We start from the raw sequence: 5,988 nt of genomic DNA, 5'->3' as shown, positions 1-5,988 counted from the left end.
CGCGGGCTTGGAGGACCGAAGTGCCTGTTCCTGTGCTGTACTTTTTTTTCTTCTTTGTTCTTTGACTGCTCAAGGTGAAAGCAAACACAAAAATACAGCAGGCCTCGATCGAAGAACTCCTCTGCGCTGTGAGCTAGTTGCTCACACGGAAACTCAGCTACAAAGACTCATGGATTGTGTCTCATGCCTGTCACGTGTTCTCCCTTGTGACTGAGTGTTTCTCGAAATTTTCCATTACCTGCCAGTTACACGACACATCTAGCGCAACCGTAGACAGCGACCTTTCTCCATTACGCCTTTGCCCCAAACTTTAGTGCGTCCCTCAGCACGTAGTCCTGGACCTTGGAATGTGCCAACTCTTTGCAATGGAAGACCAACAAGTTTCGGACAGCCAAAGAGTGTCTTTCACCGAGTGGATCCTCCGGCGGTAGTTGATGTTTGTCTCGGCGTGTGTCCCTGGGAACAGCCCCTGGAGCACAGAGTCCATACCTGTGTCACGGAACTGCTCGGGATGCACCTCGACAAGAACCACGGCCACTCTCTTCAGAGTTCTGGTGATGAGGCATTCTGCCAAATGACCCTGACGGTCTGTTCGGCGAACCGTCCGCCGGAATCCACCATCTCCTTTTCCCGCAGGGCCTCTAGGGTGATACGCGCTAACCACTGCCTGATGGACTTGCGGACAAAGGTGTTTCTCTGCATAAGTTTTTCCACACGGGGCAGGTGATACGGCACTTGGAGCGTTCCGCGGCAGGGTGGCCAGACCCATCCTTCGCAACACCAGGGACAGGTAGAACCTCAGCACGTAGTGACGCTTGGTGTTTGGGTCTACACACAGCTTGATACTGCCATACACAAAGGTGGCCATCAGGATGAGGGTGATGTTGGGCATGTTTTTTCCCCCTTCATCCAGAGTTTTTTTACATCATGTCCCTGCAAACAGGATCCACTTTTGACCTCCAGATAAAGCGGAAGATGGCTGGCGTGATCGCCACAGCGCAGGAGTGAGGAATGGGCCAGACCCGCGCCACGTACAGCAACACCGAGAGTGCCTCACACCTGATGAGCAGGTTCTTACCCGCAACGGAGAGGGAGCTTTGCTCCCACATGCCCAGTTCTTTTCTCACCATAGCTACTCGCTCCTTCCGGTTTCTAACGCATGCCCTGGTCCCTCCGAACCATATCCCCAGTAGCTTCAGGCAGTCTGACCTGCTGGTGAAAGGGACAAAGCTTAGTTCAGTTCCCAGAGGACACGGCCTCGCTCTTGCCACGATTTACCCTTGGCACCTGAGGCCGGTTCGAAGTGGTCGCAGGTGTCGATCAGTCTGCGCACCGATGTGTGAAAAGTGGGGAGTTGACCGTACTACCGCATCACCACACTGTCCCAGGTCCAATAGCATGGCGGAATGTATATACTGTAAAGTCCTTACTTATGAAATGTCAGCAAAGTAAACAAGGCTTGTGACGGCCTGTCACAATGCTACACCTTAGAGCGACAGCGCTCAGTGCAACCACTCCTTCACCAGCAGAATTACAGTGCGAACAACCCTTCCCAGTCATCATTTGTCGATGCATCCAGGAGTAAGTGATGCATTCGCTGAAGGTGAAGGTGAAGGACGCACATGAGCAAAGAATCACCCAACTTAAACATTGGACAAAAGGTATGACTACAACACCCAACCGATGGAACATGAAATCCGGCCGAAATCAGCAGCATGTCCAGAACCATGATCATATCAAATACGAGCACCCATTGTGAAGAAACCGATGGCGAATCAGGGAAGTACCAGAACAAGAAACACCAAGTAACCCCATCGCAAGCAGAACGCGATCTAAGACACAATCCCAGCGCAACACTCCTACAGACAACCAGAATTGTGAGAACGTACAGCAATCTCAAACCAACTTCACAGTATCAACGAAGCACCATTCCGTTCCAGAGACTCATAAGGTGATCACTTTGTACAATTGTAGGTTCAAAGACAGAAGAGCAATTTGTGGTAATGTAAATAGTTCTTATTATTTAATGGTACAGCCTGGAGTTGTTGTGGTATACCTTTAAGGAGCGTATCTAAAATTGCTGTGCAGCACCAGGCAGGGTGTGACGTATATGCTCATGTATAATTCTCGGGCCGATGATAGGAGCTGTCCTAGAGACCCAGATATTGTTGTATATATTTCATCTCTTCAAATCAAAGAATTGAGTTCGCAATCCTCTTTGTGTCGTCGGTGTGTTTGTGTCAGGTGGAAAACACAACATGGAGGACCCCCATTTAAGGTGAATGGCAAAAGAACCAAGGCGACATGAGGAGAAACCTTCTTGCGCAGCGAGTGGTTAGAATCTGCAATGCACTGCCTGAGAGTGTGCTGGGGGCACTTTCAAGAGTGGCTTTCAAAAGAGAATCGGATAATTGATTATCTGAAGAGAAAATATTTGCAGGGCTACGGGGAAAAGGCAGGTGAGTGGCACTAGGGGAGTTGCTCTTGCAGAGAGCTAGCACAGACACGACAGGCCGAATGGCCTCCTTTTGTGCTCTAACCAATCTAGGATTCGATGTTCTCCCTCCACTTGGACCCCTCCCTCTGGATTTTTGCCTTCTCTTGATCTTTTCATTGAGAACTGTCGGCGTGACATTAGCCGTCTCAATTTCTCTGCTCCTCTCACCCATTCTAATCTGTCTCTCTCTGAACTCACTGCACTCCGTTCTCTCAGGTCCAACCCCAACATTGTCATCAAACCCGCTGACAAGGGTGGTACTGTTGTTGTCTGGCGCATTGACCTCTACCTCGCGGAGGCTGAGCGTCAACTCGCAGACGTTTCCTCCTACCTCTCCCTGGACCATGACCCCACCACAGAACATCAAGCCATTGTTTCCAGGACTGTCACTGACCTCATCTCCTCAGGAGATCTTCCTCCCACAGCTTCCAACTTGATAGTCGCCCAACCTCGGACGGCCCGCTTCTACCTCCTACCCAAAATCCACAAACAGAACTGTCCTGGCAGACCGATCGTGTCAGCCTGTTCCTGCCCCACGGAACTCATTTCTCGTTATCTTGACTCCCTTCTCTCTCCCCTTGTCCAGTCCCTTCCCACCTACATCCGTGATTCCTCTGACACCTTACGTCACATCAACAATTTCCAGTTCCCTGGCCCCAACCGCTTCCTCTTCACCATGGATGTCCAATCCCTCTACACCTCCATCCCCCACCAGGATGGTCTGAGGGCCCTTAGCTTCTTCCTTGAACAGAGGCCCCAACAATCCCCATCCACCACTACTCTCCTCCGTCTGGCTGAACTTGTTCTCACACTGAACAATTTCTCCTTTAACTCCTCTCACTTCCTCCAAATAAAAGGCGTGGCTATGGGTACCCGCATGGGCCCCAGCTATGCCTGTCTCTTTATGGGGTATGTGGAACATTCCTTGTTCCAGTCCTACTCCGGCCCCCTCCCACAACTCTTTCTCCGGTACATCGATGATTACTTCGGTGCTGCTTCATGCTCTCGTCGGGACCTGGAAAAATGTATTAATTTTGCTTCCAATCTCCACCCCTCCATCATCTTCACATGGTCCATCTCTGACACTTCTCTTCCCTTCCTTGACCTCTCTGTCTCAATTTCTGATGATAGACTGTCCACCAATATCCATTACAAGCCTACCGACTCCCACAGCTACCTCGACTACAGCTCCTCACACCCCGCTTCCTGTAAAGACTCCATCCCATTCTCTCAGTTCCTTCGCCTCCGTCGCATCTGTTCTGATGACGCTACCTTCAAAAACAGCTCCTCTGACATGTCCTCCTTCTTCCTTAACCGAGGTTTTCCATCCACGGTCGTTGACAGGGCCCTCAACCGTGTCCGGCCCATATCCCGCGCATCCTCCCTCACGCCTTCTCCTCCTTCCCAGAAACATGATAGGGTCCCCCTTGTCCTCACTTATCACCCCACCAGCCTCCGCATTCAAAGGATCATCCTCCGCCATTTCCGCCAACTCCAGCATGATGCCACCACCAAACACATCTTCCCTTCACCCCCCTTGACGGCATTCCGTAGGGATCGTTCCCTCCGGGACACCCTGGTCCACTCCTCCATCACCCCCTACTCCTCAACCCCCACTTATGGCACCTCCCCATGCCCACGCAGAAGATGCAACACCTGCCCCTTCACTTCCTCTCTCCTCACCGTCCAAGGGCCCAAACACTCCTTTCAAGTGAAGCAGCATTTCACTTGCATTTCCCCTAACTTAGTCTACTGCATTCGTTGCTCCCAATGCGGTCTCCTCTACATTGGAGAGACCAAACGCAAACTGGGCGACCGTTCTGCGGAACACCTGCGGTCTGTCCGCAAGAAAGACCCAAACCTCCCTGTCGCTTGCCATTTTAACACTCCACCCTGTTCTCTTGCCAACATGTCTGTCCTTGGCTTGCTGCATTGTTCCAGTGAAGCCCAACGCAAACTGGAGGAGCAGCACCTCATCTTCCGACTAGGCACTTTACAGCCCTCTGGGCTGAATATTGAATTCAACAACTTTAGATCTTAAACTCCCCCTCCCCCCATCCCCACCCCGTTTCTTTTCCCCCCCCACCCGTTTTTTTTCAATAATTTATATAGATTCTTCTTTCCCCACCTATTTCCATTATTTTTAAATCTAAAACTAAAACCTTTAGTCTTTCCACCCCACCCCCACTAGAGCTGTACTTTAAATATCCTGTTTTCCATTCTTAATTAGCACTTTTCTCAGACAAAGACCACCACCTTCAACACCTCTTTGACCCTTTTGTCTCTGACATCTTTGGATTATCTGCTCACACCACACCCTCAATGTGTCTCTTCCCCCCCCACCCCACCCACCTTAAACCAATTTATATTTCTCCCTTGTTGAAACTATGCTGCAGTTCTGCCGAAGGGCCATGAGGGCTCGAAACGTTGACTGATTTCTTCTCCACCGATGCTGCCAGACTTGCTGAGTTTTTCCAGGTAATTCTGTTTTTATTTTGTTTAGGATTCGATGTGTGCAGCTCTGCACAGTTGGTTGCTGCATTGTCACTCACTCGCTGCAAGACACGCAACTGCTTTCAAAAGCTTCTCCCACAGCAGCCTCTGACAGTGACGTCCATGTGGATAGGCACAACCCTCTCCCACCTGATTGGTGGAATACTGGCGATCTACATAACTCTGATGCAGTCTCACTGAAAAAGACAGAACAAAGGCAACTTCTGTAAATTAACCTTCTGTTCCAATTGGAAATCCCAGGAGAAATATGCCAACAGTAAAAGCATCAGTACTTATATATATATAAGCCTTTGAACGCTGTCAGTCTGCTTTAAAGGAGGGAAGGCATATGGCACGAGGGTAAGTCCAGGGTATTTGTGGCATCGCTTCTCGGCCTCTTGGCTAAGATCAAGTGTAGTATCTGTTCTTATCAGTTTAATATCTGATACGTCCCTTATCTGGGGACCATATATTAAATTGATTTTTGGAGCAGGGAGATGGAATAGGGGCTTGCTCCGCCCACTCCACGCATCGACCCGGTATTGCAGTATCTCTGGGAATGGTGCACCACCCCTTTCCAGGGGATTTTCAATGCTAAAAATAGATTTCTTACAAACATCTGCTTTCTTTACTTTTCAACATGCACATCTTTCAAAACACAACTTTCTTTCTTTCTCATCGCTTCTCGGCCTTTTGGCTAACATCAAGTGTTGCAGGAGCGACACCATGGTCCTGCCATGGCAAGGTCGGGATGGAAGGGCGAAAACCAATCGCAATCCGAATTCATACCGTGGGTTACCTATCACCGTCCGAGTCACGGTGAACCACAGCGACGAAGGAGGATCACCTATGGATCGGGGCTTCTTCACCAGGAGGATCCTGTTGAAGGCGTGCGGCTTCCAAGCTACGGAGATCTTCACCCTGCATGACTCCCGCAAAGGTGGTTATTTCGACGTGACGTTCAAGCAAGTGGCAGACTGCGTCCGGCTCCTGAGGGT

The 5,988-nt window shown here is 50.1% G+C and overlaps 1 non-coding gene across 1 annotated transcript; it reads left to right on the top strand.

Annotated features, from left to right (window-relative positions):
• The first annotated feature begins 5,372 nt into the window (after positions 1 to 5,372).
• LOC144669892 (U2 spliceosomal RNA) lies at positions 5,373 to 5,563 on the top strand. The gene has a single exon (XR_013573790.1). It is a non-coding gene; the product is annotated as a U2 spliceosomal RNA (small nuclear RNA).
• The last annotated feature ends 425 nt before the right edge of the window (positions 5,564 to 5,988 follow it).

This window comes from Cetorhinus maximus, chromosome 29, assembly GCF_964194155.1.
Source record: "Cetorhinus maximus chromosome 29, sCetMax3.hap1.1, whole genome shotgun sequence".
Classification (NCBI taxonomy): Eukaryota; Metazoa; Chordata; class Chondrichthyes; order Lamniformes; family Cetorhinidae; genus Cetorhinus; species Cetorhinus maximus.
This window is presented reverse-complemented; position numbering and strand designations above follow the sequence as displayed.